The following is a 16,239-nucleotide window of genomic DNA, read 5'->3' on the forward strand; positions in this document are numbered from 1 at the left end:
CCACAATGTGCCCTGACTTAGTAGTGACGACACAGGGAAAGCTCACCGCCAGGATAGCGCTCACAGGAGTTAGGAGAAAAATGAGCACCACCTTAAAGACGCTTAGGCTGAAAAATACTGCTGGGAAATGACAATTTTTCAGTCTCTTACAGTGTGATTATGGCTACAAGCACGAAAAGGGATTATTCTTAACGGAAATAGAAAATTAAGGGGCTCAACTCCAGGTAAGACAACATACAAACCAAGCTGGCAGCATTTCCCTCCCTGAAAAGCACTCATCAATCATTCTGCCTGCCTGGTGATAATGCTTCAGCAAACCTACCAGTGAAATTAGACTCTTGCCAATTCCTATGCATTTAAAAGAGGACAAATATGTCACACTATGCAAAACATGTGATCAGAAAGACATTTAATTTTGAAGCAGGACGGGAAGTGTCAGCTAATACTTAGGCATTTAGTGCCTCTGAAACATACCCTTTTCGGGGTTCCTGAAATACACTTTATGCACTCAACCAATTTTTGTTTCTTCTGTAGTGTCCATTTGCAAAGGGACTTGGGAGGTACCAAAGACATGTGAGTGACATCATACTTGGGCATGAAACTCCAAGAATAAAAAAAGACACCAATTTCCAAAAAGAAAAAAAAAGGCAGCAATGTATTTGCCAGGACTTCCCTAGAAAGACAGCCACCACATCAGATCAGACACTTTTGCCTATGGGAACTTTTATTACAGCTCCTATCAAAAGGACGTGGGGGGGGGGGAGGGGGAGACAGTTTTCCGGTTTTCACAGGAAAAGAAGGATTTCCAAATTACTACTTCTGAGAGCTCAAGAGCAGGAATGACTTATCTGTAGTATATATGAAACACAGGCCTTTCTCGGAATGTTTGTCTGCCCTGCAGTTATCTCTTATACGAAAGAGATAAATTATTAAGATTCAAACACAATACCCCTAGAAGGCACCGTACATTTCTGTTTAAAGCCTGAGGGTCGAGGCTTTAAATCACAATTCCAAAGGTAAGTAGGCAAACAGCATGCTCCTGGCTCCAGAGACAGGTGGGGTGGTTGTGCCCTACACCACAGGACACACAGGCTGGGTGGGTAGAGCCATCAACAGGACGCTGCCCAGTGGACCCCCCAGTCAGAAGGGACAAGCTGCAGCCAACTCCCAGGATCAATGGCCTCACTGGGAACTGTGGGGACCCACACGGCCAACGTAAAGCAGGATCTTGTCCGGCCCTTTTGTCATTTTGTCACGGGGTTTTCTCTTTAGCCCAGTGGGTCTTAACCCCCAGCCCTACAGGAAAATCACGGACAAAATTAAGAAAAAAAAAAACCACTTTCAAATATGCACGTCGAGTTGAGAAACCAGTGTTCCATCCCACCTGATTTCCACCTCACTAATACAGCATCCGACCGCACCATGTAGACCTGTAATGAGAACTGCCAGGCAAGCTCTCCTTTGCTCTTTCGAGAAGCGCAGAGGCTCTCAAGGGGACAGGAGTACATCTTCCACCGTGTGCCAAGTCGACTCCCTGCAGCTGTGCGAAGTGCCCAAGTATGGAAGACAGCACACACACTGGACGGAGGGCCAGCTCGCTCCCCTGCGGTGCCCCCCCCTTTCCACCCCACCCCCTTGCCTCTCACGTGGGTCATAGCCTGGTCCTGTGGGAAGGTGTGGGATGGAATCTCTCAGATCTATCCAATTTCCTAGCAATCTGTAACACAGGCAAGAGCGCTCCACAGTCGGCCACTGGGATACAAATGCTGCTCACGAATCCCTCCACGGTCTCCCCCTCAACACACGCACACACCCAGCTGAACAGAGCTGAGCACATTCCCGCAACAATCCCAGTGACGTGACTGCAAAAGCAATGCTGGGGATTGCACGCAGTTTTTGTCAGCACAAAAGCTGTATATGAGGAGCGCCCTCCCCCCCCAACCCCACCACCACACATACACCCACATCAGCCACCTGCCTTTCTACCTGACTACTTCTCAGGTAATGACTAGGTCCACAGATAGATCGATAGATACATCTTACCAGAACCTTAGGAAGATCTAAACCACAGGGATAGGATGTCCCTATACTACCAATAGAAATGATTCGTTTCTAGGAAAATCTGCGCATTCACTGATTTTTAAAAATACCTTGGGGGGGTGGGGAATGGCAACCTTTGACAATACAGAGCCATCGCCAGAGTCTCCATTTTAAAGGAGAGTGCATGAAGTCCACCAGCAACAAAGCTAGAGGACAGCCGAGTTGGGATTTGGACAGAAGACTGGCTAACTCCAAAGCTCTTAGCCGTTTTCATTAACTAGTACAGTATAGATCTTCCATAAATAATGTACTCAAATACTACTTCTACCATCATTTAAAAAAAAAAAAGGCAGGGAATTTGCATTCTTTGACTTTGTTTTTTAATGTTTATTTAGTTTTTGAGAGAGAGAGAGAGAGAGAGAGAGAGAGAGAGAGAGAGAGAGAGAGAGAGAGAAAAGAGCACGAGCCCAAGCAGGGGGAGGGGCAGAGAGAGGGAGGCACAGAATCCCAAGCAGGATCCAGGCTCTGAGCCGTCAGCACAGCGGGGCTCGAACTCACAAACCCACGAGATCGCGACCTGAAGTCAGAAGCTTAACCGACTGAGCCAACCAGGCGCCCCTGCATTCTTTGACTTTTAACCCAAGAAAAGGATTCATTATGGAGTGGTAGCAAGGGCTGTAGGTTTGGAATCTTGTCTGGTATCAAGTGACCAGAGGCAGGTTACTGAAGACCTGAGCACTTTCGTTCTTTTCTGTGAAATGAGAAGGGCGATGTCCAGTTCAACACTGCGGGCAGCCTCAATCTTAGACTCCCTAAAGGTTAGCTTTCTTCTCTCCCTTAGCCAGTTTCCTGCTCTGTTCAACTAGGGGTAATAAATCCTATCATCCCACTATGACAGAAGTCCTTAAAAGGGCAGGGGCATAAAAATGGAAATACCCTGAAAAGTGATGCTTTTTAAAAAGCTTTGTTTCTGATCATTAGCACTTTTAATGGAGTCCTAAAAGAAATGATAAATTATCACTTAATTCACATTGAGGAGTTCCTATGTAAGTAAATCTGAACTTGGTTATTTCATAAAGCAAATGATCCTGACTCATCTGTTTTTCAACTCTGAATTTTCTGTTTGGCTTGGCTTCGGTCTGGTCTTGACTCCTGCGTTTCCACAAGTCTTCCTTAAGTACCCATTAAGTGCTCGGGCCAATGGGGAATAAAAATGCTCGAAATAGGATTCTTGGGGCACCTGGGTGGCTCAGTCGGTTGAGCGTCCGACTTCGGCTCATGGTCTCGCAGTTCGTGGGTTCAAGCCCCGGGTCAGGCTCTGTGCTAACAAACAGCTCCGAGTCTGGAGCCTGCTTTGGATTCTGGGTCTGTCTCTCTCTCCCCTCCTCACGTTCTCTCTCAAAAATAAATAAATGTTAAAAAAAAAAATTAAAAAAAAAAAGAAAGAAAATAGGATTCTTACTCCCGAGAAAGGTAGGACATACAGTTGTGTTTTCTTCAAGTAGGCACACAGAAGATGTGTGGGCTGACCAGCAGGTCCAAATGGTGAGGAAGGGGAGTAAGGTGGCACTATTAAAAATTGGCAGAATGTAGTCCCCTTATGGTCAGGGAACAGTTCTGCACCTTGACAGTGGGGATGGTTGCTTGATGAAAGGTCACAGACATATGCACTTGCCCCGAAAAAAGAATGCATAAAGGAATTGATAAAACCCAAATAATAAGGTGTCTCATATATGGTGTTGTACCGACGTCAATTTCCTGGTTTTGACAACATACTAAGGTTATAAAAGTACTGTGACCGGGGGAAGCCGAGTAAGAAGGACATGACAACCGTACTTATTGTAAGTTCTTCGGCATCCAACCACCCAAATAAAAAGTACTTGCAAAAAAAATTTTAAAAACCACCTATGAAGAAGTTTCCTCTAAACACCTATGGAAAGAGGTCTAATATGTTTGGTTAAGTATAAAACAGGAAGGCATTACACAATGCATAGAATATGCTACCTTTCCTATGAGAGCAGGAAGTATAGAATGGATAATCCTATTTCCTCTTGAGCAGCAGAAAGGGACTATGGAAGGGCCATGTAAGAAACTAAAAATAGGGGTTTAAGGAAGAACTTGGTTGATGAGGCTCAAGCATGGAAACTTTTTAGATTGGGGGGGGGGGGGGGGTTGAACCATGCAAATGTAGCACTATTCAAAACAAGCCGAAACAAACCAAAAGAAAAACAAAAACAAACAAAAAAAAACCATGAAAAGCAAAGTAACCTAATAAATGATACTACCAATGTAGAAACCTCCAGGTCAGGTTCTTTACTGAACTGTTACATAATTTTTCATCCTCAAAACAAAGGCCAAAGCCATTGAGGTCTCCTCCACAAAAGGATAAAGCCAAGACTCAAAGGGTAGTTTCAAAATCTTCTGCCAACAATCCATGGTTTTACCCTTTAATCAACTCCTTACTTGGGGACTTGGAGAACACAGCATGCTGCTTCTTACCTTAATACCCTTGGATGTGACTTTTCCTCGGAGACCACGCACACCTCTCACCCTCCTACTCAACCTTAAAAACCAGGCTCCTGCCTAGTTAACTTTTCTCCAAACTTCTTTCCTTCACAGGATGAGGAATTCTGTCTTACCTCTGTATCTCAAACTAAGTTACACAGATCTTAACCATTATTTCTTAATGGTCTTTAAATCCCCAGCATCTAGCAAAATGCCTGGCAACTATGACTCTCGCTCATAGAATGTTCCTTCAGCTACAAAGGATTCTTTAATCCTCACCATGAGCATTCAGAGAAATAGGACCTCATTAAGTGGACCCATTCACTTGCTAACAGGTCTAAATGATGATTCTTGGCTATTTTAGAAGGAGTAGCTACAAGCACCTCTGAAAACCAGTATCTCAAGAAGATCTCAAGTTTAACGGGACCTAAGTAGATATTCCTTACAAACCAATACCAAATTTCTGAGTGACATTTATTCCTAATACTTCCGGTAAGTTCTTTCCAAAACAAATTCATAGAGCAGTAGTAACACCTTTTATAAAAGTATCTTTTTTAAAATTCCTAACCATAGCCTTTCTGAATTTCCTTCTCCAGGAAACATGTTTGCCTTTAAAAGGAGAAATAAAGGGCATGGTGTTCAGAAGAAAGCTTGGTCCTTTGGTGCTGACCTTCTAAAATATTTAGTGATCATTTAATATGGCATGGGTTTCTAGCTAGCCACACAGAACTGGCTTTAAAGGGTCTGTTCTCCTCAAAAAGATAAATGCTCAAGTGCCAGGTCAGTATGGCATAGTGGCAAAGATACACAGTCTGAAGTCAGATGTCCGAGTTTAAGTCTGGGCTCCAACAAATCCTAACTTCCTCCTCGGTCAAGTGACGCCCATCTGATTTTCCTTCTTTGTGAAATCAGGTTATCCTGGTATAAACACATTAGGATATTAGGTAATATTAGGGAATATTAGGATATTAGGGAAGATTAAATCACAGCACAAATAAAGAGCTCAGGAAAAGCCTACCATACCAAGGACTGAATAACTAGTCAAATAAATCATTAACTCTAAATCATATCCTAACTCTAAATATGGTTTGGGCCAGGGACACCTGGGTGGCTCAGTCAGTTAAGCTTCCAACTTCAGCTCAGGTCATGATCTCACAGTTCATGGGGTCGAGCCCCGCATCAGGCTCTGTGCTGACAGCTCACAGTCTGGAGCCTGCTTCGGATTCTGGGTCTCCCTCCCTGCCTCTCTCTGCCCCTTCCCCACTTGCACTCAGTCTCAAAAATAAACCTGCATTTTTAAAAAATTTGACTAGGATACATGCCCAATGAATACTGGCTACAAGGAGATTCTGTCTAGTTAACAATAAGCTATCTGAAAGACTCATCACCTCAAGATTGTTCTGGGAGAAACAGTGAAAACACCAAAAATGAGAAGGTGTATTTTTGAGTGGTGTGTGCGGTTACACTATTTTCCAAGAGATAAACTTCACTCTCCAGAGACACACACACCCCAAATCCTTATTTCCTGCTTTACTAAATTGTTATGGGGTGCATGGGTGGCTCAGTCAGTTAAGCATCTGACTTCGGCTCAGGTCACAATCTCATGGTTTGGGAGTTCGAGCCCCACGTCAGGTTCTGTGCTGACAGCTCAGAGCCCGGAGCCTGCTTGGTATTCTGTGTCTCCCTCTCCCTCTGCCCCTCCCATGCTCACATGCAGTCTCCCTCAAACATTAAAAAAATTTTTGTAATAAAAATTTGATTAAAGAATGTTAATTTTGGAAATCATGCAAAATTTCTTAATGAAGATTCTAAAACACAGGTTTTTATAAGAAGTCAGACTTTGTTTTAAAGAAAAGTTTATCCCAATGGGTCGCTATTAGAGAAAGTGGACCCTTAGGTCTAGTCAGGTGTGTTCCAAAAAGATTTTCAGTGCCATGTGTTTATCTGTTCCCTTAGGCCTTTAGGGACCTTCATGACCCATACCCCACATTAATTCTCATTAGCCTATGTAAGAGGCTTTGTTAAAAACAATATGGAAGCACCTAATCAGTGTCAAAACCAGTATTTGGGTATTTAATTGGAAAAAGACATTTCTCATGGGGAAACCATTCAAAAATATTGATTCCGAAGCAGACATTTGTATATCCATGTTCTTACTAGCAAGATTCACTATGATTCAAAGCCAAAGGGTGGAAGAAACCCATTCATGCTATTGATAAATGGATGGATCGGTAAAATGGTCCACGCATACAAAGGAAAATGGTCTTAAAATTCTGATACATCCTACAACATGGGTGAACCTTGAGAACATCATGCTAAATGAAATAAACCAGTCTCTCTCTCTCTCTCTCTCTCTCTCACACACACACACACACACACACACACACACACACACACACACACACACAAATACTACAGGATTGCATTGATCAAATACCTCCAATAGCCAAATTCATAGAAACAAGTACAATGGTGACTGCCAGGGCCTGAAGGGAAGGCAGAAAGGGGAGTGAGCATTTAATGGGTCCAATTCCAGTTTGGGAAGACAAGCGGTACAGACGGATCACGGGGATGGTTGTGCAAACATGTGGCACCCAGTACCACACAACTGTGCATCCCACGCAGCTAGAATGAGAAGTTTTACATTTTACCACAAAAATTATTCAGTACCTACAACACATTCGAAAGCAAAGCCAGTCGTCATCAATGAACTTGGGCTAAAGAAACAGCGTAGCTGGGTAATTAAGAGAGAGACCCTAAGGGACTGTAAATACAGCCTTAATTCTCTAATAAAAAGACACACAACTCCTCTTTGCTTTAGCGAAACACTTCCTTCTATGAAAGTTCATCTTCCCCCAAAATTACAGGGGGAAAATATTCAAACTCCACTCCTATTCCAAGTGCCAGTCACAGAACACGTCTGGCAGGACACAGATGCTGTCTTCAGCAGAGCAGTGGGAGCAAACACGGCAGGACCCAAAGCTACAATCTCAAAACTGAACTTGAGCCATCCATAATCTTTACTGTCAAAGCAATGCCTAATAAACTTCAGTTAGGTTAATCCCATTAAGATCTAACATTGTTATCCTTTTTTAAGTGCCAACACATTTCATTAGATCATAGGAACCGAGGAGGTGGCCGTCTGCTGCTCCCACTTTAGGATCCGTTTCTGAGGTCCTACGGACAGGAGCTGAACACGGATAGGACTACCTGCGTCTGGAATTTGGTTTTTCTTTCTCTTTACCTTTCCCTGGCAGCCTTACTTCCTGAAATTTGATAGTACCTACCCACCAAGGAGCTTCTGAGGAGAGTGTAGCTCTCTGGAAGTAAGGAAGAGAAACCCCTTTGCCCATCACTACCTTATCCCTGACACCCCTTCAGTGACAGAAGCTTTCGAGAAGGAGCCCTTCTGCAAAGTCATTGTGCTGCACATCTGACCATCCGTTACTCTTCAAAACTGAAAAGCTAACTGGGCAGATCTGGGCCCCTAGAAAAGAGTAGGAATGTCCATTAGAAGTTTGAGCTCAGGACTGAACAACAGAAAATGATTTCGGGGACAGGAAGATGGGACCAGTTGGTTGGAAAGTTGTAGTGGCTTTGACAAAGCAGAAGGTTTTCCTCCATCAGGTTATAAATGGTCACTTTTGTAATACACAGGATACAGAAGGTAATGGGACCCACAATTGTTCTATTTGGGGACTGCCAGAAACCTGAATGATCAAAATCTGCTCACGGGAACGGTCTAGCAGATCTGTAACTTAATTCATGTGTCTGCATGAAACATAAGGTCTACTTCCTAAAGTCAACCTCTTGGCCTTGGTGTATTCATGTCATTTAATACGATCTGCAAGGATGAAGAAAGGTTTAAATTTCAATTTACTTTTTTCATGTTTATTTTTGAAAGAGACAGAGCATGAGTGGGGGAGGGGCAGAGAGAGGAGACACAGAATCAGAAGCAGGCTCCAGGTTGTCAGCACAGAACCCAATGCAGGGCTAGAACTCACTAACCACGAGATCATGACCTGAGCCAAAGTTGGACGCTCAACCGACTGAGCCACCCAGGTGCCCCAGGTTTCTGATTTTTCGGAGGGCAGATTTTTTTTTTATTTCATTCTGGTTATAGGTTTCGCTAGAATTAAAAACAGGTGGCATATGAAGATTTGGGATTTCTGGCAGCAAATTTGCATATCAACAGAAAATATTTTTTAATCACATAACTCCTATTGTGATCACATGAATAGCTTTCATTTTTCTCTTAGTGAGAAAAAAAAGTTTTTTTTAAAGGTCTAAGAATCAGAAATCCTAGGGGCGCCTGGGTGGCGCAGTCGGTTAAGCGTCCGACTTCAGCCAGGTCACGATCTCGCGGTCCGTGAGTTCGAGCCCCGCGTCGGGCTCTGGGCTGATGGCTCGGAGCCTGGAGCCTGTTTCCGATTCTGTGTCTCCCTCTCTCTCTGCCCCTCCCCCGTTCATGCTCTGTCTCTCTCTGTCCCAAAAATAAATAAACGAAAAAAAAAAAAAAAAAAAAGAATCAGAAATCCTCAAGGCCAACACCTCAACCTGCTGTTATGCTGAGGAATCAGCACAGCACAATTGGGGCGATACATAAATGTGTATTTTCCTAAAAGGCACGTTGCACAGTCGACCATAACCAATCAGATTTTAAACGTCTGCTGTCAATTAAGAATAAATTCCTGAATGATTTTTTCCCCCATTTTGGAAAATGAAATTGGGTCTTATTTCGGCCACATCTGCCATCAGCAAGGAGAAAGAAAAGGCAGGAAATAAAATAACCATGGGCGTCAAGAAAAGCTTACCTCCTCCCCATATTTTTTATTGGAAAAATAAAATTTGTTTTCCAGTAAGATATTTCACTTAAAAAAAAATCTGTTTCTACTCAAAGCTAGAGTTCTATTTATTTTTAAATGAGGCACAGGAAACCTCCCAAGTGCAACTTAGATTTACATCTGGCTAATCCTTCAAATGTGACCGACCAAGTTCATGCTGTTTATTTCTGAGTTCTGTGATTTTTGGAGAACACGTGTGAGAGATAGCAAATTAACTACTGCTAGTCAGCAGCAAGCCAGCAAAGGAGGTCTTGGGAAGCAAGTGGGAAGAAATCCTGCAAGTCAATTTCTAATCACAGTTGCCAGAAACTTGGGGGGAAAGGCGAGAAATCCGGCCAAGAAAAATCAGTGGTAGAACTTGTTTCCCTTTTTCCATGGAATATTTCAACACTCAACCAACAAATACAGCTCAATTTTTCCTTTCCGCAACTTCAGGACTGCGAGGAAGGTTCTGGGCTCATTGATAGCCTCAGAAACATTAAAACAGCCCACACTGCAGGCCACCAGGGTCTCCGAGTTCCTTTCCTGGAGCCATCTCTACTTACGAGAGGGGAGAGGGAGAGCTTGCAGAGGTGACCGGGCAGGGGTCCCTCACGTGCCACAGAAACACACATCGTCCCCCCACAGGACACCTACAGGGGAGCAGACAAACCACAGTCCAGTCTCCTTATCTAGAACTGGCCTCGGCTGAAAGCAAAACATAACTTCAGAACCACAGTTTGAGGGGCGCCTGGGTGGCTCAGTCGGTGAAGCACCTAACCCTTGATCTCCGCTAACACTGTGATCTCATGATTCATAGGTTCAAGCCCCACTGGCAACAAAGAGCTTGCTTGGGGTTCTCTCACTCTCCCTGTCTCTCTCTCTCTGCCCCTCCCCCGCTGAAGCTCTCCCTCTCAAAATAAATGAGCTTAAAAAGACAAAAAAAAAACAACAGCACAGTATGAAAAGCACCTATTCATTTCAAAGGTAAGCCCCCAGAAAGGACACTCTTGCAATGCATTTCCGTCTGGTTTCTTACCTCAATCCCAAACCAAACCCATTACTGGTTCTGAATCACCGCCAAAAGGCGTCACCTGGAGAGGTTTTAGGCCAGGCCGATGCTGACGCTGAGACCGACCCCATCCCCTCCGCACCACCCACTCCCAACTCAACGGACACTGGAGTTTCTGGAGGTCAGGCCAGGTGACCAGAATCCTCTTAAAAGCCTCCCAGGTGGTTCCCCTGTGTGGCCCGCAGTTGAGAACCCCAGCCCTTAGAACTGAGGGTTTTCTTAATGTTGTACTTATTTTTCAAAGAGACAGCATGAATGGGGAGGGGCAGAGAGAGAGAGAGAGAGAGAGAGAGAGAGAGACGTACAGAATCTGAAGCAGGCTCCACAGAGCCCCACGTGGGGCTCGAACTCACCACGAGACCATGACCTGAACCCCAGAGAACCGCACTCTTTTAAAAAGGAGGTTTCTCTCTCTACCATACACACTCTAAGAGATTACCTCTAAGGTCACTCAGTCTGTCCCGGTCGCTGCCTCCGAGGCTGCTATCGTGCCGGCTTCCCCATGTGGGAGCAGGCTGCACTCTCCGGCCAGAGACAGAGGCGGGCTTGGTCCAGGCCCCGGGAGGCAACGAAAGGCCTGGACTCCAAAGCGGGAATTCAAAAGCAAAAACTCCCACTTCCTTCTACTCACACAACACTCCTGACACCAGACGCGGGCGCGTTTTTCCACACCAAGCAATTCTCCAAAGCTCCTTGGACAGGGACGGGGGTACGGAGGTTAATTCAACCCGGACACCGACCGCCCCAAGTTGGCACGGGTTCCCCACGTCAAGGGTCCCGTCCCACAGGACCGCCCCCACCTCCAAACGCCATTTCCAAGTCCCAGTCACCACCTGCAACCCTGACCCACCAGCTGCAGGAATCGGGGGTTCCCCAAACTCCTTCCTCAAGTTCCCTCACTTCCTAGAGCAGCTCGCGGGACTCAGGAAAACAGTTTACTTACCAGATGACCAATTTGCCAAGAAGGCTACGGTTCAGCAGCAGCCGGACGAGAGGCCAGAGGCGCCGCCCCGCCCCCCAGCTCCGAGCACCTCCGCGGGTTCGAGCCAGAAGCGCTCCAAACCCCTTCTTATAGGGTAGGCTTAAGGAACTAAACGATGGGCGCCTGGTGTTTAACTCAACCTCCAGCCCCTCTCGCCTCCCCGGAGGTCAGGGGGTGGAGCCTGTAAGTACCAATCCTCCAAACACTCGTGGTTCCCCTGGCAACCAGCCCCCATAATTAGAGGCTTTCCCCGAGTCGCCTTATTAACATACACCCAGGTGTGGTTGAAAGGGGCTTGTTTTGAATAACAAAACTTACCGCTCCAGAGCGGTTTGCAGGGCTGGGAACAATAACCAAATATTAAAACAAAAGATGCTTCTATTAGGTTTGGGAAGTTACAGGGCTTTTAGGAGCTCTGGCCTGGAGCCAGGGACGAAAGACCAAACTATAGGCTTCTTCTATCACAGAGACCCAGGTGTAAGTGCACCATCTTGGGTTATTTGGAGCATCTGGGGATATACTGCTGTGTTAAACACAAAGACCAAACATCAAATAGGGTGTGAAAAGAGTACACCATCATGGTCTTCCTTAGACCAGTATTTCTCGTAAGGCTGCCGTGCATTCGCATCACCTAGAGAATGACCCCACCCGCAGATCTGTGGTTCAGTCCCTCTGGGGTGGGGTCCAGCATTTCACGTAGTCTCGAAGAGTTCCCAGGTGCTGCGAGTGAAGCTCACGTCAGGACCACGCTTGAGAGCCACTGCTCCACCCAAAGTGTGGCCTCCAAACATACGAGATACCAAACAGGGATTTGTGGGTTTTTTTTTAATTTTTCACCAGTTTTATTAAGACATAATCAATATGTAGCATAGTGATGTGATGTTCACATACTGTGAAATGAGTTATCATCCATCATCTCAGGTACAAAAAGAAAAAAAGGAAAAGAAGGGAAAAATGCTTTTTCCTTGTGATGAGAACTCTTGGGATCTACTCTCCCAACAACTCTCAAACACACCATACAGCGGTGGTGACTATAGTCATCATGTTGTACGTCACACCCCTAAGATTTGTCTTTATAGTATCTGTCTGCACAATGGGAATACTGAACACACTGGATATGTGACATAAAAGAATTACTGTTAACTACTGTTCTGGGTGTGAAAACAGTATTATGTCTATGTTTAAAACAAAGAGTTCTTACCTTTAAGAGACATACACTGAAAAAGTTTTTTAAGTTTATTTTGAGACAGAGAGAGAGAGAGAGAGAGAGAGAGTATGTGCAAGCAGGGTAAGGGCAAGAGAAAGAGATTGAGAGAGAGAGAGAGAGAGAGAGAGAGAGAGAATCCCAAGTAGGTTCCACACTGTCAGCACAGAGCCTAATGTGGGGCTTGATCTTACAAACCGTGAGATCATGGCCTGAGCCACAACCAAGCGTCAGAGCTTCACCCACCGAGCCACCCAGGTGCCCACACATTGAAAAAGCTCTTAAAACACTACAGATAGTTGACATCTGCCTTGTACCCAAACTCTCTCCTCATGAGCAAACCCTTACCCTGAAGGTAGGGTTCACCATTCTTGTGCATGTTTTCTAGCATTACAACGTGCATGCGTGAATACATAAAAATAAAACCGAAAACATAACAGAATAACAGCACATATAGGAAACTAAAATAAACAAACACCCAAGGAGAGCAACCAGGGAAATGGTGGCCATTGGGATCTTCCAGGAAAGGGCAAGCACAAAGAACCGTAACCACAAAGGGAATCACTATGATCCTTTATCTGGAAACTTCCTCATCCGAAAAGTCTCTTACCTGAGCATGCTGGGTGCCAACGCTTCTGTAGTCACCTGAGAGTGCTAGGAAAGAAAGGGAAACTGAGTCATAAGTTGGAAGAGTAAACAGAAGGACACAGCAGAGTGACATTTCAGAACACATCTTGGCCTACCTTGAAGGTGCTAGAGGAACATTTGAGAAGTTGATTCTTTATTAAACATGTTAGAATGGTGTTGGACTTACCTGCTCGGGGACCATTCCATGCCAGGCACTCACCACGGAGGGCTAAGCCCTCTTTCTACGTGGAATAAAAGCTAGAAGCACCCAATAACCTGGTCTTAGCGCCCACTCTGCTACTCCTATTATAAGGCACTGCAAGCACATCACTCCCCCTTTCTGGGGCTAGACTTCATTATCTGAAAACTGAAGGTGGGTAGAGATCCATAATGACTACCAAAGCCAACAGTGCATTGCTACATGTGAAAAAATACTAGCCCTGGGACGTCGTCAGAAGCAAAGAGAGAAAGCTAACACAAATATATGTGCTAGGCCCTATTCTATAGCTTATTTCATTTAACCTCTAAAACCATTTTTGTAAGGCTAGTCTCAAGAGCGACAGAAGGCCATGGACAGAGAGAGAGAGATGGACTGAGAGTATGCAGTAACTTGCCCAAGGTCGTAGGACTAGCAGGAGCAGAGCCATAGATCAAAACTGGGAGCTGGCTGACCCCAGAAGGAAGTTCTTCCCACCACACCATGGGCGGTTCACGGAGCACCATCCTGTTGCTGATAGAGTCACATCAAAGCCACAGTGAACTCTGACTCCAGAACTTACAAAGGCGTGCAAGTTTATATACATCAAGGGTAAGTTTGCTTCCCGTGTCCAGACTTCCCTTTTAAAAAATCTGACATTTTTTAAAAAGTATTTAATTATAAAAATAATTGCCCGATAACACATCCTGCAAAATTAGCTTATAATGTGTCTAATTTTTTTATCCAAAAAACCTATATCTTCCTTTCTCTAATATTCTTCATTAAAAAAAACAAAAACAAAAAACAGCACAGCTTATAATAGCAGGTTATGTCTGGATACAAGGAAGAAGCTTGGAGCGTTTTTTTTTTTCTCTCCCTTAAAATTTTTAGAGGCTACACCCCCAAATTATTTATGTTCTAAGCGCCTGGTTCCAAAAGCAAAGTTACTGGCAAGTCATGAAAGATTTAACTATTTCACATAGCGGATACCTCTTTTTTTTTTTTTTTTTTTTTTTTAATAATATTCTAGAGATTAGAAATAGACCACGTGCCTATTCGGCCAAGGCAGCAAAACAGCTTCAGTGGGTGAACACACCGCATAAAGCAACCGTCTGGCTCTCCGGAGCTCAAGGTCATTTTTCACTCCATGTAGGGATTCACATAATTGGCTACGCACATTCGTCCGTTGCATCAGACGGCAAGACAACCGATTAGATGGATCAGCGGTCTGATGTAGGACCCAGCTTCTCTGCTCCCTCCAGGCTCAAAATAATTCAGCACCATCAACCGCCCCCATTAGGTACAATTAATTTTATGAAATGGAGAGCATGAGCTTGGGTAAGGAAAATGGCTGACACGCGCTTCGCGCCGCAGAAAAACATCAACTGTGCCCGCGACACCGGCTTGCCCGAGTTCCCGCTGACCTGGAGGTGCTAACGAGGGACTTGTGCAAAGACTGCATTAAAAAGTCTCCCACACTTAGCCAGGCCTGACCCCAATCCAGACTCTTCTCCCACGCCACAGCGGGAGGGCCTCACTAATTGGAATGTGCGGGGCACGTGGCCAGAACGATGTTTCACGAGCAGACACCCGCGCGGCGTCCTCAGCGGCTCCCGCGCGCGCACGCTCGGATCGCCTCGTTTTGTTAGACCTAAATGTGCACCATCAAGGTGGGCTTAAGAATTAAAGTACGTGGTTGTGTGGTTAAAAAAAAAAACAGGTGGAAATGGTTTTTGTAAGCACAGATTTCCCAGTAAGACTGGAGGTATTAACCAGACACAGGAACAACAAAGATCCGTGGTGAAAAGGGACCTTCTAATCACATTAGCTTGTAGTTCTAAAGGAAAACAGTGGCTCTGAATTTCCCTTTATACATAGCAACTTCAAAAAAATCCCCATTTTCTTAGTACATCTTTATGTAGGCAAGACTGCGTGCCTTTGAAGCCTCAACACAAAACAAACAAGACTCTTTACAAGTCCTGTCTGACCACCCAGGGAGAATCAAATGGTATTTTTTTTTTTTTTTTCTCCAGTAGGCCACCCCGGGATGCCTCGAATAAAAAGGAAAGGGAGAAACTCATCCTGCAACGGGCATGTACTTTTCTAGTGGAGTCATTACGCTGTTTTAATCTAAATATGATGGTATATTTTTCCCTAGCAAAGCCAAAGGAGATCTAATTATTCACATATGGAATAGAAGAAGTTTTGAAATAGCAGGAAACGGGTTAAAATCAAGGCAACAGCAGAGAACGGGGGAAGATAAAGGAGTTTTCATCTCAAAATCCCAAAAATCGAGCAGGGATTTTTAAAGTGCTGATGCTCCGAATGGCAGCACAGGGGCCCGGGGGGGCCAGAGGTTCCTTAGAACAGAAGCCCTGGGAGGAGACCTCTCTAGGGCCAGACTGCAGGAGACACTACAGAAGGCAGTTTCTGGGCACCACACTGAAAAGCTTAGTTGCACAAAAGTACTTTAGAAGCCTGAGAAGGTCTTATAGTCATAAACATCCTGAAATGTGTTCCTCCAGTCATTTTGCGTCCCTGCACCCAAATCTCTGTGTGAGCCTAAAGAAAACCAGATCCTGTAGCCAGACATCAGGGAAGCCCAGTCATGTTCCCAGGTTTGGTTTCTGCTGCGAACACTGGGGTGCACAGTGCCCCAGGCACACGGACGTCCCCTGCTGTTCCTCACGTACACAGGGCCCTTCGGCCTGGCCAAGCCTGCGCAGGTGGTCTTTTCTCCTGAAATGCCCTGCCATCCTCGACTCTGGTGACTCAACCTTCAGGACAGAA

General features: G+C 45.0%; 1 protein-coding gene across 9 annotated transcripts in view; it reads right to left on the reverse strand.

Annotated features, from left to right (window-relative positions):
* LOC147580701 (uncharacterized) overlaps positions 1 to 16,239 on the reverse strand; it is a 550,245-nt gene that overhangs the window by 214,478 nt on the left and 319,528 nt on the right. For all 9 annotated transcript variants that reach the window (XR_015251020.1, XR_015251012.1, XR_015251013.1 and 6 more), the window contains one exon: positions 13,237 to 13,280. The gene's annotated coding sequence lies outside the window, so the exon portion shown is untranslated. The remainder of the gene's footprint in view (positions 1 to 13,236; positions 13,281 to 16,239) is intronic.

Source organism: Puma concolor, chromosome B2, assembly GCF_028749965.1.
Source record: "Puma concolor isolate L17-30 chromosome B2, mPumCon1.1.hap2, whole genome shotgun sequence".
Taxonomy (NCBI): Eukaryota; Metazoa; Chordata; class Mammalia; order Carnivora; family Felidae; genus Puma; species Puma concolor.